Here is a 16,889-nt window from a genome sequence, read left to right as displayed (position 1 = left end):
ACTTAATATACTAAAACTGGGTTTTTTCCCAATTATTAAAGGTGACGTGTTGATTTCTCATGCCTCCGTTTTCCCTCCAAAATGAATAATTTTTTTTCTATTCTAAATAATTTTATTGTAATTATATTATAATTAATACTAAATGAATAATATATAATTATACTAATTTAGCAACATATCTTCATTATAATTATATCAAATTAATATTTAATGCACTATTAAATTACTTATCAATTATCAATTAAAAATACTTTTAATAATTTAATGATAATAATAATATCAATAATAGTAATAATAATAATAAAAAATCTTTGTTACCCCATTCACGTATATCAAATAATTTTTTTAAATTATTTTATAAAAAATATCTTTAATATAATTATATTGTAATTAATATTTAATAAATAATATATAATTATACTAATTTAGAAACATATCTTCATTATAATTGTATCAAATCAAAATTTAATACATTATTAAAAAATTACCTTAATAATAGGTAATTTACATATTTATTTTTGTTTTACTAAAGTCTATATATAGTGTTTTCCTGTGGTACATGAATCTAAATTTGAGAGTCAATTCATAATTTTATATTTAGTGTTTTTTTTACTACTTCATAGAATAAGAATGTATTCTTCGTTTTTTATTGAAGTTGATCCTTTTAAGGTACAATTTATAATTTTTATAATATTTTTTATATACTCATTCTATTATATTATTCTTTTGATAATTTTTTATTTGTTGTTACTCTAAGTTATTCTTATCGTCTAATGTTCCAGTTCGATTGTCTTTTGCCACAATCATTTACAATGCATCACATCCATGAAATACCTCATCGAGTTGTCTTCACTGATTCGGGTTCTAATTATATGGATGTAAGCGTTCAAAGAAGAGGCAATAGTCTCTACTTTATCGAAGGATGGTTGGATCTACTTACCTATTATGACCAACCCAATAGAATGTGGTTAAAGTTAGATTTCTTAGGAGAAGCTCGATTTTTGATTGAGGAATTACATCCACAGAACTTTATAGGGCAAGTTTAAGTTTCATCCCCTTCATGCTTTTTACGTCTGCCCAAAAATCTTTGAAGTGAAACACATAATGATATTGAATTCCCTCAGTTTCAGTTCAATTTTGCTAAATTCGTGATAAATTCAAATATGCAATTTCAACGATTGGTAATATATTTAAATTTTCTTAGTTTAAGCTGTTCATTATTAGAATAATTTTTTAATATATTTTGATTTTTTTCAGAAATTACCAGTTTTCTTTTGCATGCATGCAATGCCATTGAGGGGAATAAGAGTTAGTTTGGTTTCTCGGTGTGACAATTCTATATCTTGCCGCATTGTATGGATAGCGGATAATGAAGCTTATCTAACAAGTGGATGGTTTGATTTTCTACGAATTCTAAATATTGAAACTTACGATGTTATTTTAGTTGGTTGTCGTTACAAGAATGATTCTATATTATACGTGACTAAGGACTAGAATAAGTTCAATATTTTTTAGGTAATTTGGTTTTACTATTGGTATTTGATTAAATTATAATTATAGAATTTTAAATTATTGCCGCAATTTATATATTACGATTATTTTTTGTGGATTTGCTATTTTTAAATAATTTAATAAAATAAAGTAGTATCAGATATTATTAAGTTTATTTTTATCTTTTATTTTTTTATTTGTATTTTCATTATATTTGACAAAAAATGAACCTACACATATATTAAATCGTTGACCTAAAGAAAATTTATTTGACAATAAAAAAAATTTTATTTATAATTGGAATAAAATTTATTTGCCAATAATCGGTGGATAAAATTAAAATTACACCCGTGTCATATAATTATAATTGATTAATTGGTATAAAATGAAATTATATCCGTGTCATGAGTAATAATCTAAATAATTATATCTTAACAAAATATAATTTGAAATAATTTATAAATAATTATCTTAACAAAAATAATTATTTAATAATTAATTTAAAAATCAATGCAAAAAATAATTATTAATAATAGTATTATTAACTGGGTAAATAATATAATTTTAAATTATTACTTGAAATATAAATAATATATGAAAATCTATTGAGTAAATCAATGATTTTGCACCTTTGACAATTATTACTCAATTAACCAATTAATTGAATTAGTAATAACAATTTCTAATTTCAAATTTTGTATATTAAGTTGTTATTAAAAATTGGGTAATAACGATTTACACAAAAATCATTGATAAATTCAATTAACCATATAGAAGATAATATGTATACTAACAGTTATAGCATATTATTTATGACAAGCGAAATTATTTTCTTAAATTTTTTATTAAAATTGAAATTAGTAATAGTTTAAAAAAAGGTTTATTAATAAAAGAGTAAAGTATTGTTTTTGTCCCTAACATTTGGGGTAAGTTCTATTTATATCCTTAACGTTTAAATCGTCCTATTTGTATCCCTAACGTTTATAAAAGTGATTTAACATTATCCTGCCGTTAATTACACATCATGGGCTTTAGTTGGAATTTTAAAAATCTTTTTTTAAAGTTAGAATACAAATATCTGGGTCAGAGCCGATTGATCCACTCCAGATAACAACTCATTAAAAGTTGAAACTATTCCCTGCAACATTTACATAATTCACTTTTTTAGGGATATAATTGAACTTGAACACAAATTTTGGGTACAATATTAAAATTGAACACATCCAAGTGAGACCTAATTAAAAATAAATACATCCAAATGTGAATAATTAAAAAATGTAATCCTATTTATTAGTATAATTAATGGTAGGATAACATTGAATCACTTTTATAAACGTTAGGGAGACAAATAGGACGATTTAAACGTTAGGGATACAAATAGGATTTACTCCAAATGTTGGAAACAAAAACGATACTTTACTCTTAATAAAATTACTAATAGTCACATTTTTATATACAGGATATATATTTTCTATATATTATTTAAAAAATATAATGAAACATGAATAATGAATGAGTATGTTATTTCTTCGACTAGTTAATTAATGCAAAATCGAGTACCCTTTTTTATTCGATTGAGGTCATCTTCTGTTTGGTGAAAGTTTCAATCACCTTAATAAAATTCTGTATTTGTGCCTTAACTTATACAGGTAGTAATATGTTACATATTATTTGGTATATCTAAATAGTTATTTTTCATAACGGAGATGTAAAAAATCATATTAAGGTTTATTGTCAAATAATTAGTGGATGAATAATAGTAGATTATATTATTTTGGGAAAGTATTTTCATTATAATTATATCAAATCAATATTTAATTATGATAAAATATGTTAATTATAATTATATCATAGAATTATAATAATTACAATATTTATGTTATATATTTTAATCATTTATATATGTAAATAATTAGAAATCAAAATATAACTTATAATTACCCGTGCCATGCAAGATTAAATAAGATATATAATAACATAGATGATTTGTTACTTATACTGATTAAATATAATAAATACATATTAATTTAGTTAAAAAAATTATTGTCTCCTATGTTTTTCTATTTATTTTTTTTAATTCATTAAATCTAATCAATTATAATAAATTAATTATATCAACTAATTAATTCAATCAATTATTTTCTAATTTATTTTTTGAATTCAATAAATCAAATAAAATTAATTATACTAATTATTTGTATTGACTAATTGATTTAATTAATTCTTAAAAATATTTTTATTTAATTTATTTTATTTATTTAAATATAACTAATTAATTATTTAATTTTATTAGGATAAATATCAAATTCTATTTCTAATATAAAAATATAAAATTTTATTCATTCCATTTTTATTTTACCACTATAAAAGACCATATATGCTAGAAGAAAATATCATTCATTTATCAATTACTCTTTCATTGGGTAGCTTTTACAACAATTATTTTTCTTCCTATGAGGCGCCGTCACAAGAAGGCAACTATCATGAACACAAATCAGCACACACTCTTCAACTCCCGTGTTCATCATTTAGAACAATATATGATATGTTATCCATTAAGCATTTATAGACCATGGTGTTATCATGTTTGCATAAATAAATAAAAAGTTCATAATTAAACTTAAGTCATTTATCTATTTGTGTGGTATATTGTAGTGTGAAATTACTTTTAATTTGTGTTGTACAATGATATTATGGTTTAATTTAAGCTTTTATTTTAGAATTGTGTTATGATTTTATCTCATCTTTTTTTCTTAGATATTAAGTTGATGTATTTTTATTTATTATTATTGAAGCAGATGTGATATAAAATTTATAAAAAGAAAAAAAACTTACATTCAATTTATTTTATTGTAGTCTTCTATTCTTCTATTTTTTTATTCTTTTATTCATTTTATTTTCTTTTTAAATATCATATAATTTATTATAATTTATACCAATTAATTAATTATAATTCATTATATTAGTTAGTTTAATTCATTAATTTATAATATACATGATAAAATAGATCATTTGTTACTTATACGTTTATTTTTCTAAAATCTAAATCTGAATAATTATATTTTTAGTTTTTTTATGAACAAAATATTATTAATAATGAATAATAATTAACCATTCATACTTTTAATTAAAGTGTTTGGATGATTTTTATATTTATTAATATTAATTATTAATTTTTTCACAAATAAATTATATTATAATTTTATGTTAGTTCATAATTGATTAATGATTAATGTTTATAAATCTATGTTACTCTAAATTTTATATTTTATAAGTATTTTATTTAAATATAATTTTTTAACATAAAAATGTATTATTTTTAATAATATCATAATTTTATATTTTTTAATTATTCTAAATGAATATTTTATCAAATACTAATTAAAGCTATTTTTTCATTTGCTTTTACTAATATATTTTTTAACTATTATATAAAATTAAAATCGTATTAGTGAATTTAATATTAAAGTTAATTTGGTTTTTTATTATTTAGAGTATTTTTCAATCAATAATTTTATACTCTTTACTTTTTTAGTTTCATTTTGAATTTTAATTTAGTACTCAAATGTAGTAAAATTCTATTGATATTGAAATAAAGTTACAAAAGGGTCCATAGGGTAGAATAAGTAAAATAATGTGATACCCACATTGCAACATTCAAATGAAACAACTTATGATCTAAAATGTTTATCTTTCTCTTTCTCACCGTCTATTATATATATTATCTATCCTATCATATAAAAATCGAATTTTTACCTTTAATGATAGAATCAACGTAGCATGCTTCTGTATTATTTTGTTTAACTCATTAAAGTCAATTCATTATGATAAATTAATTATATCAACTAATTGATTTGAATAGATATTTAAGTATCACATAATTTAAAATTATGTATATTAATTATTTGATTTAATTTTTATGATATATAAATTTAAGAAATAAATTAAAATAAGATAATTGATTGCTTATTTAAATTGAATACAACAAATACAACAAATATAAATTAATTTAGTTAAAAATTTACTATTTTCTAATATTCTATACATAAAAATGACAAAACAAAATTATAAAAATAATCTTTTTATCACTTTTGCTATTTTAATTTTATTTTCTTTGTTTTTTTATGTATAATTTTATTTTATATTAACTTTGTTTATTTAATAATAAAATATACTCATATTAATTCTATCATATAATAATATATTTTTCTCCTATATTAATCAAAGAATTTCAATAGTTATCAACTACATCTAATAGAATGACTGAGAAGTGAGAACTACGAGAAATTAAACCCAAGTTCAAAATGCTGAAACAAAGAAAAGAAAATAGTGGATATATGATTAGAGAAAAATGTATAATAATGACAATATATTAAAATTGAATTTTTTTTCGACTAATAAAAGTGAGGTGTTAATTCCTTATGAATTTATTTTTTCTCTAAAATAAAATCACTATTTTTTTCTAAATTTATTTTAAAAAATATATTTATTATAATTATATTACGATTTACATTTAACGAATAATGCATGATTATACTAATTTAGAGAAATATTTTTATTATAATTATATAAAATCATTATTTAATACATTATCAACTAATAAAATTGAGGTGTCAATTCCTCATGAATTCATTTTCCCTCCGAAATGAAAGTACTATTCTCTCTTCTAAATTTATTTTAGAAAAACATCTTTATTATAATTATATTACAATATTACAATTAGTATTTAATGAATAATGCATAATTATAATAATTTATAAAAATAAAATAAAGTCCAGTAATTTATCTTCCGACTGCACATGTGTATATAATAACTTTTAAGAAGGAGTCATGTATAGTAAATATGGTCGATGATTGTAAAACTGTATACTAACATTGATATAATATTATTTTAGGTATATGTTTTGCAAGTATCAAAGAAAAGTGTTGAGTTATTTTTTAGTAGATTTAAATTATTCATTGTTTATTAGAGAATTTTGTGCATTAGAATTCTCTAATAATTTATTATTTATTTTGAACTAATTTTGATATGTTCTTATTTGACAGTAAAACAACATATAAAAATTTGTTGGTGGGTTTAAGTATTATTAAGTTATTTATGGTCACATTGAGTATATATGGTTGATTTATTGAAGAAAGTAGATTACTAAAACCAATTAATAACTATTTAGAGTTAATATATTTAACACTAGCTTAAAAAAAAACAAATAATACATAACATGTTATATTTTTATTAATCAAATTATTATAATTTAAATTAATCTTAATAAAATAATTTAAAATTATAATTTTAATTTTATCACGTGCATGGCACGGGTTAATACACTTGGAAATTACTGCACGATAAATGTGGTATATAGAGAAGTTTTTGAGAGCTTATAATAAAAAGGTAATAACAAAATGTCTTACTAAATCTATTTATTTATTAAAATTTATTACTATCACTTACAAAATTTAGAAATTATAGGAACTAATAGATGAATTCTTATTGTACATTAATAGTTTGAGAATATTAAAATTATCATAAAAATTCGTATAATTTTATTCTCTTGACAAACAATTTTATAATTACGTTAATCATATAATTTTATATACAAACATTGATACAGTGTTGTTTCATGTATATATTTTGCAGGTATCAAAGGATAGCATTGAATTGTTATTCAGTAGGTTTAAATTATTTATTGTTTATTACAAAATTTTTTGCATTAGGATTCTCTATTAATTTATTCTTCATTTTGAGTTGATTTTGATATTTTCTTACTTCACAGTATACCAACATATAAAACTTTGTTGGTAGATTTAAGTATTACTAGATTATTTATGGTCATATTGAGTATATATGCCTGATTTGTTGAAAAAAGTAGATTAAATAACTATTTTATAGTTAATACAATTAACACTATATTAAGAAAAGAAAAACAACGCATACAAATTATTTTTTATTAATTAAATTATTATAATTAAAATGAAATTTAACATAACAATTTAAAATCATAATTTCAATCTTATCACGTGCATAGCACGGGTGATTAAACTTGTTAATAATATAAAATATAAAGTATAAGTTATATATAGAGTGAGAATGGTAAAGAGAAATAGAGAAGTGGAATTAAGTAGGTAAAAGAATGGAGAAAAAAAGTATTAGTTTTGAAAATAAATATTTCATCTCAATTTTAACGAGAGCGTCATATGACATATTTTAGTTGTTAAATTAGTAAAATAATATAATTGTATTCCAATTTTATTTTCAATATCCTGATTTTAATTTTAATTATAATTAGATAATGTTATATTTCGTAATTTAATTATTAAATTTATAATTTGTAAATAATTAGTTGTTGATAATGATATATAAGAAATTTAAAATGGGTGAAGTAAGAAATGATATATATATAGAGAGAGAAAGGGGCGGAAAGAACTCATTAATTTTAGAGAGAAAGATTGAATTTTAATTGTAATGAGAAAGTAATATGTGGTATATATATTTTGATTGTAATTTTAATAATATACTAGTATTTTTATCCGTAACAATATTATGGGAATATAATTTTTTTGAAATTACGTCGGTTTTGTCTTGACATTATAGATTATGACAAAAAATTAAAGATTATAATATCAAACTACTTTTATAAAAATATCATATGGGAAAAAGTTGTTATCAGCTAAGAAGATCCTATCTCTATAGACAAAAAGAAAAATCAAATAATAAACTTTTTAGTTACTATATTTTCATGTGAAAAAAATTATTTTTTTACTAATAATTAATTTTAATATTTATTATCTAAAATTTGAAAGAATTTAATGTGTATACTTTTACATATGATTAAGTATTATATTTGTTGTACAAATAAAAATAATTAAATTTTATACTTATTATTTAAAAATAATATATTTTCTCTCTATATATATAAAAATATAATTAGATATTAGTATAAAAAATTATATTGATAGTTATAAAATTAACTTAAAATTTTTTTTGAAACAATTGAATATTGATTCTAATCATTAATTGCATCATTAGTATTTTTTTAAATTCTATGTAATAAATATTTAAAGGAAGAGAATTGAAAATATAGATTAAAAAGATAAGTGATAAAAATTTGAAATTAAATAAAAAAAATTTAAAAAGTATACATATTATAATAATATATTTTTATGTGAATAACATTATTAGATTATTTTTTAATTATATTTAATTATAAATTTAATATATTTTTTATAGTATTATGAATTTATTTAAATTATATTATATTATATTTTTTTGTAAAACGAAAAAGTAGAGAGATATAGAGAATGAAAGAGAAAAAAAAGAAAAAGAGAAAGAGAAAGGAGAGAGGGAGTTTGTTAATTTTGGAGAAAAAATTTTATTTTAATTGTAATGAAATAATACTTCGTGACACATTTTAATTTATCAAATTAGTAATATAAAATATAAACTATAAGTTATAGATAGAGTAGAAAGGGTAGAGAAAAATAGAGAAGGGTAGATAAGAGGATGGAAGAAGAGAGTTTATTAACTTTTGAGAAAAATATTTTATCTTACTCTTAATGAGAGAATGTCATGTGACATATTTTAGTTATTAAATTAATAATATAATATAACTATATTTTAATATTTTAATTTTAATTTCAATTTTGATTGTAATTAGACATATTTTGATTGTTAAATTTGTAATTAATCATTGATAATGATATATAAAAAATATAGAATAAGTGCAGGAGAGAGAGATGGGAAAAAACAATTAATTCTTATGACCCTCTAACTGCTTAATATACTAAAATTGAATTTTTTTTCCTAACTAATGAAGGTGAAGTGTCATCTCTTCGTGAGTTTTTTTTCTCTAAAATGAATGCACTATTTTCTCTTCTAAATTTATTTTATAAAAATATCTTTATTATAATTATATTACAATTAGCACTTAATAAATAATGCATAATTATACTAATTTATAAAATAATTTTATTATAATTATAAAATAAATATTTAATATATTATTAAATTAATTATCAATCAAATTTTTTTAATTATATTAATTTTAATTATATTGATACAATTTTAATTCTTATTCATTATACAATAATTTTATTAGTGGCAAGTTACAGTGACCCATTTATATTACAAATATATAATATGATATCATATGATAATAATATGCTAATGGTACGGATTAATTATTCTAATCATGATAAAATTCTTTTCAATACACAAGTTTTTTTTTATGACTTAATATCCGGAATATTCTGTACTTATAAATCTCTTTAATGATATAATAATAATAATAATGTTGAGTTAAGAAATTAACTAAAATAATTAGTGATGACAAACATTATTTTTGGCAAAATAAATAATTAGAGTTGTTAAATTAATAAGTACACATTGCTAATTATTTATGCTATGTTGCAGGTCACACTTCATTTTTGGCAGCCCAAGTTGAATGAATAACAAAACAAAACTAATGGGCTGAATGGAAAGTGTGAATAAAGACAAGCCCAAGTCATTCATATCAAACAAAGAAGCATAGCAAGACACCGGGCCAAAAAAGAGAAGAACCCGATCCAAGCTTGAAATTGTTTTCAATTTCCCACCATCTTACTCCAACCAAGGCAACGTTCCTCTCCTCTCAAATCAGGTCATATCAAGACTTCAGAAAAGAAAGAAAGAGAAAGAGCTTCTTCCATAAGCCTTTAACCAAAGAAGCAAGAGAGAGAGAATTGAAGCTTGAAGCACAGAAGCTAAAACTGAAATCCCAAGCTAAATCAAGCTTAAGAAAGGTAAATCATATCATCTTGCATGCATCAGATCTTCACCCTTTCTCCCCTACTCTCTGCTCTATCCGAAAATGGCTTTGAAGGGAAAGTTGCTCTCTGCCCTATTCTGCTGTGTATCTACGGTCTTAATCAAGACTTGGGGACCAAGTTGGTATTCAAGGGTTCAGATCTGGTTGACCATTGGAAAACAAGTTCGGTTACTTCTTCATGGCTTTCGGTCAAGTTGGAAAAGTCAGAAGCAAAGGTTACTCTTTGATGCTAAAAATGAAAAAATGAATCTGTGAGTTGGTGAAGCTCAAGGCTCAAGGTGTTGACCTTGGATGAAGAACCAAGGAACGTGCATGAAGATAAAAAAGGAGCTTGCTGTTCATTCAAGGTAAGGAGAGAAAACCAGTGAACCTGAAGTGTTTGTTCTGAGAGAGCTCTTTGAAGAAGTTCAACTAACTGGACAGTGTAACAAAATCAAAGGGGCATTCTGCCAGTATGAAGAACTGAATCAGAGGCTTGCTAATCTGGTTTTTTCGCATAGCACAGAGGCTGTTGGTGAAGTCAATCTCCTTCATGTTTTTCTGATTGTAATGTACTTTTCTAAGCTTATCTTTCTGTAATTTCTTGAGAGAAAAGGCAAAGTGAGAAAGCTTAAGAAAAAGCCATGAGTGAAAAGGCTGAGAGATACACTTGAGAGAAAAGCCTAGAGTTATTTTCAGATTTCTTTAGGTTGGTCAAGTGTCTTGTATCTTATTCCTATTTGGTATCCCTTTCTTAGTTGGGTTAGCACTAAGAGAAATAGTTAGGTGTTAGCATAACCAATGTCAAGTTAGGTTAGAACTTGAATGTGAAATTGGTGTATGTAATACTGTTAACTATAGTGAAATTCTTCCATATTTGTGGAGGAGACTGGATGTAGGTTGCATAGCACAAAGCAACCGAACCAGGATATATGCTGGTGTAAGCTTTTTCTTCTCTGTCATGTTCTGTTTTCTGTTTTTCATGAGACAAAAATAAATTGTCTCATAAATTTCCGCTGCTGAGTTCAAACAGAATCAGATTTGTAACTTCTACTAACAGGGTCAAAACAGCAACTTAAAAAGAAGGCATAGATTCAACCCCCCTTCTCTAAGCCTACTACAACCTTCAATTGGTATCAGGAGCAAAGGTCTCAAGAATCAAGCTTAACCGCTTGGAGCAAAGATCCAATGGCGAACAACTTGGGCACAACCACAGTTGCCTACACCCTCACTGAAGGTCAGTCAAACAACCGACCACCTTTCTTCAACGGGAAGAACTACTCCTACTGGAAAGAAAGGATAAGGATCTTCATCCAATCCATTGACTACAACCTATGGAAGATCGTTGTGAGCGGTCCAAAGATCCCAACAAAAATAAGTGCTGATGGAGTGGTGACTCCAAAAGAAGAAGCTGAATGGAATGAAGATGATAAGAAGAAGATAGAGCTGAACGTGAAAGCAATCAACCTTCTTCACTGTGCTATCAGCTTTGAAGAGTACCGGAAGGTGTCTAGATGCAAGACAGCCAAAGAAATCTGGGAAAAACTCCAGGTTACACATGAAGGCACCAAACAAGTCAAAGAAACGAGGATTGATATGCTGCGAAAAGAGTACGAGATGTTTAGCATGAAGGATGGAGAAAGTATTGATGAAGCATTTGAGAGATTCTCAATCATAATCAACAACCTTGATGCTATGGGTACAAACTATGCAGAACAAACCTTGGTGAGAAAACTCCTTAGAAGCCTCACAAAAGAGTGGGAAAACACTGCCACTGTCCTAACCGAAAGCAACAACATAAGTCCAATAACCTATGATGAGCTGAGAGGAAAACTCCTTGCCTATGAAGCCACACACACAAACACAGACTCAAAGAAAAAGGGAATAGCCCTTAAGTCACAAATAGAACCGAAAGAGAGTGAGTTAAGTGATGGTATTTCAGATGACGAGCTTTTGTTTTTTGCTAGGAGATTTAGAAGGATGTTGAAGAGCAAAGGCAAATACAAGGGCTCAAGCTCAAAGGAGCACAAGATAGACTTGAGCAAGGTGACATGTCATCATTGCAAGGAGGCTGGACATTTCAAGTCAAACTGTCCAAAGCTCAAAAAGGAGGACAAAGGAAAGAAGGAAAGGAAGAGAGTACTCATGGCAGCTTGGGAGGATCTTGAGAATGACTCAAATGAAGAAGAAGAATCTGAAGGAGATGACAAGGACTGTTTCATGGCTGGAAACAACAATCTCGATGAGGTAAACTATTATGATTTGACCATTGAGGACTTGCATGCTATTATTGATGATCTTACATCAAACACCTCAAAACTGCTTGATAAATACAATGAATGCAGATCTGAAAGAGATGTGTTAAGAGCTGAAAATGAGTTTTTAAAAGAAAAAGTGAAGGAAACTGAATGTACTTTAGACATCATTGAAGAAAACAGATTTCTAAAATCTGAACTTGAAAAATTAAAAGGAAAGCACATTGTGGATCCCTCACATGAGTTAATTGCTGAAAATGAAAGATTAAATGACAAAATTAAAAGGCTGAATGGTGACTTGGCAAAATTTGCACAAGGTTCTAGTAATAACTTGGACAAATTACTTGCAAGTCAAAGACCATTGTTTGAAAAATCTGGTTTAGGCTACATAGCCAAGGAAGATGCTGTTTCCAACACTTCCTCTATAAAATTTGTGGCCTCTTCATCAAATACTAAATCCATACCAAATAAATCAGGTATCGGATATGTTTCCACTTGTGAAGAAAAATCTGATGAAGAATACACAAATAAAACTGAAATTTCACCAAGAACTGGTCCGAGTTCAAACCGACCAGGTTTGGGCTATGTTTCGAAAAATGAGGTTGTTTTCAAGAAACCACCATTTTACAACAAAACCTCATATTCGAAAGGCAATAATGTTCAAAAAAATTCTGGTGAAAATACTTTTGCAAAGAGGAATAACTTTAATAAAAATCAGTTTGTTAAAAGAAATGCATCTCCTCCAAAAATCAGAAAATTTCAAAGCTTTAATCATTTCAAGCAATATAACTCACATCAGTTTCAGCAACGCACACAAGAAAACCATTGTGTTAATTGCAAGAAATTTGGTCACTCATATGTACAATGCTTCATTGAGAAGAGAGTTGTAGGAAACAAAGTCTACAATGTTGTTTGTGATTTCAATGCACTTGGGCAACCAAGATGGATTAACTTCAAAGGATCCAAATTAATTTGGATACCTAAGGCTACTTGAAACTCATCATGCAGATTTGCCTAGCATCCAAGAACAAAAAGGACATGTGGTACATGGATAGTGGATGTTCAAGGCACATGACTGGAAGGTCAACCTACTTCATCAAACTGAATAAGTATGATGGAGGTTTTGTGACCTTTGGAGATGATGGTAAAGGAAAAATTATTGCTGTTGGAAAAGTAGGTAATGAGCAATCTACTTTCATTGATGATGTGCTTCTAGTTTGTGGTTTAAAGCACAATCTTTTGAGTATTAGTCAACTGTGTGATTTAGGATATCTAGTTATTTTCAAAAGACTTGAATGCTGTGTTGTTAATGAAAAAACAAATGAAGTCATGTTTGTTGCCAAGCGTTTCAATAATATGTATGGACTTACTCTTGATGAACTAAAGGATCAAAATGTAGCTTGTCTTCACTCTAAAGAATCTGAAAAGTGGTTGTGGCACAAGAGATTGGGCCATGCAAGTATGTTTCAAATAAACAAACTTGTAAAGAAAGAGTTAGTAAGAGGTCTTCCTTTAATTAAGTTTGATAAAGACATCACTTGTGATGCTTGCCAAATGGGAAAACAAACAAAAAGTTCTTTTAAACCTAAGGAAGACATCTCTACTAAAAGACCACTTGAGTTGCTACACATTGATTTATTTGGTCCAACAAGAACTCAAAGCCTAGGTGGTAAACATTATGGTTTAGTAATTGTGGATGACTATACTAGGTTTGGTTGGGTTTTATTTCTTGCACACAAAAATGAAGCCTTTTCGGCCTTTGAACCTTTTTGCAAGAAAATTCAAAATGAAAAGGATTTGAAAATCTCTTCTATAAGAAGCGATCATGGAACTGAATTTGAAAACAATTTGTTTGAATCCTTTTGTGAGGAATTTGGAATATCTCACAACTTCTCCTGTCCAAGAACACCACAACAAAATGGTGTTGTGAAAAGAAGAAATAGAAGCATACAAGAGATGACAAGAGCCATGCTTTGTGAGAGTAATGTTCCAAAATTCCTTTGGGCTGAAGCGGTTAACACAGCTTGCCACATTTTGAATAGAACAATCATAAGAAAATTTTTGAAGAAAACCCCTTATGAACTTTGGAAAGGCTACCCACCAAACTTAGATTACTTGCACATTTTTGGATGCAAATGTTTTGTTTTAAATAACAAAGAAAATTTGGGAAAATTTGATCCAAAGGCTTATGAGTGCTTGTTTGTAGGATATTCCACAACTAGTAAAGCATATAGGGTTTATCATCAAGATGCTAGAATTATTGAAGAGTCCATACATGTTACATTCTGTGATACTAACTTGGTGAAAAGCATTTTGGAAGATGGTGATGTAGGAAATCAGGCTCAAATGGAAGATGAAACTGCTCAGAATCATGAAAAAGAAAATTCTGGACAAGCTGAACTAGAAACTGCAAATGCTGAAAAATCAAGAGACAATTCCATTCTGTCTCATGAATTTGAAGGAAACTCTGCAGACAGCAGCTCACAGAATCCCTTGGTGACTGAATCCGCATCCAAGTCCACCAAACCTCGTGAATGGAGATTTTTAAAGAATTATCCTGAGGAATTTGTTATTGGGGACGTCTCTCATGGAGTGCAAACTAGGTCTTCCACTAGAAAGGCAAATGAAGGTTCAAACATTGCCCTTCTATCACAAATGGAGCCTCAAAACGTCAAGGAAGCCCTTAGTGACCCATCTTGGATTAAGGCTATGGAGGATGAGCTTCTTGAGTTTGAAAAGAACCAAGTATGGACGTTGGTTCCAAGGCCAAGTGGAAAGAAAGTGACCGGCACCAAGTGGATATTCCGGAACAAGTTGGGAGAATATGGTAGCATTGCTAGGAACAAAGCAAGGCTAGTGGCACAAGGATATGACCAAGAAGAAGGAATCGACTTTGATGAATCCTTCGCCCCTGTTACCCGAATGGAAGCCATTAGACTTCTCCTAGCCTATGCTGCATTTTGTGGTTTTAAATTATACCAAATGGATGTGAAATGTGCATTTTTAAATGGTGTGATAGATAGAGAGGTATATGTGGAGCAGCCTCCTGGTTTTGAAAATAAAGAGCATTCTGATCATGTTTTTAAATTGTCTAAAGCTCTCTATGGTTTAAGACAAGCTCCTAGAGCTTGGTATGAGAGACTTAGCTCTTTTCTTTTGAAAAATGATTTTCAACGAGGCACCACTGATACAACTCTATTTATCAAGAATTCTAATGATTCTTTTATTTTAGTCCAAATATATGTTGATGACATTATTTTTGGATCAGCAAATGAATCCCTTTGTGCTGAATTTGGAAAGCTCATGACGAGTGAATTTGACATGAGTATGATGGGTGAACTTAATTTTTTCCTTGGGCTACAGATTAAACAAACTGAAAATGGTATTTTCATTCATCAAGAAAAGTATGCCAAGGAATTAGTTAAGAAATTTGGTCTTGAAAATGCCAAAACCATGGGAACTCCCATGCACCCGAATTCTAAATTGGATAAGGGAGAAAATGAGAAAGATGTTGATGAGACTAGGTATAGAGGGATGATTGGTTCTCTTATGTACTTAACATCCTCTAGACCCGATATTGTGCAAAGTGTTGGATTGTGTTCTAGGTTCCAATCCAAACCTAAGGAGTCACATCTTTCTGCGGTTAAAAGGATCATTAGATATGTTCATGGCACATCCAACTTTGGTCTTTGGTATCCTAAGACTGATGATTTTTCTGCAGTTGGTTATTGTGATGCAGACTTTGCTGGTGACAGAGTTGATAGAAGGAGCACTTCTGGTTTATGTTGCTTCCTTGGAAAGTCCTTAAATGTTTGGTCAAGTAAGAAGCAACCAACAGTGGCCTTGTCCACTGCAGAGGCTGAGTATATAGCTGCTTCTTCTTGCTGTTCTCAGCTTTTATGGTTAAAAACTCAGCTTGCTGATTACAAATTAAATGCTAAAAATATTCCTTTAATGTGTGATAATATGAGTGCCATCAATATTTCTAAAAATCCAGTTTTGCACTCTAGGACTAAGCATATTGAAGTGAAATTTCACTCAATAAGAGAACATGTCCAAAAGGGGGATATTTGCATTCAATTTGTTAAATCAGAAGAGCAATTAGCAGATATTTTTACTAAACCATTAGCTGAAGATAGATTCTGCATGCTTAGGACTTGTCTAGGAATTTTGAGTTATAATTCTTTATTTGAAAAGTGCTGATGTGTTTGCTGGAGAATTTTGTCTCATAAACAGGTATGAGACAATTCTGGGCAGATGATGAATGTTTCCTTCAAAACTGCGTGTTCTGGGCTTATTGCAAGTGAAAAATCAATCTGGGCCAACATCAATTCAGATCTGGGTAGTCCTATATGCTTCATTA

Source organism: Arachis hypogaea, chromosome 3 (assembly GCF_003086295.3).
Source record: "Arachis hypogaea cultivar Tifrunner chromosome 3, arahy.Tifrunner.gnm2.J5K5, whole genome shotgun sequence".
In the NCBI taxonomy this organism is placed as follows: domain Eukaryota; kingdom Viridiplantae; phylum Streptophyta; class Magnoliopsida; order Fabales; family Fabaceae; genus Arachis; species Arachis hypogaea.
The sequence above is the reverse complement of the archived record's forward strand: the minus strand, read 5'-3'. Positions refer to the sequence as shown.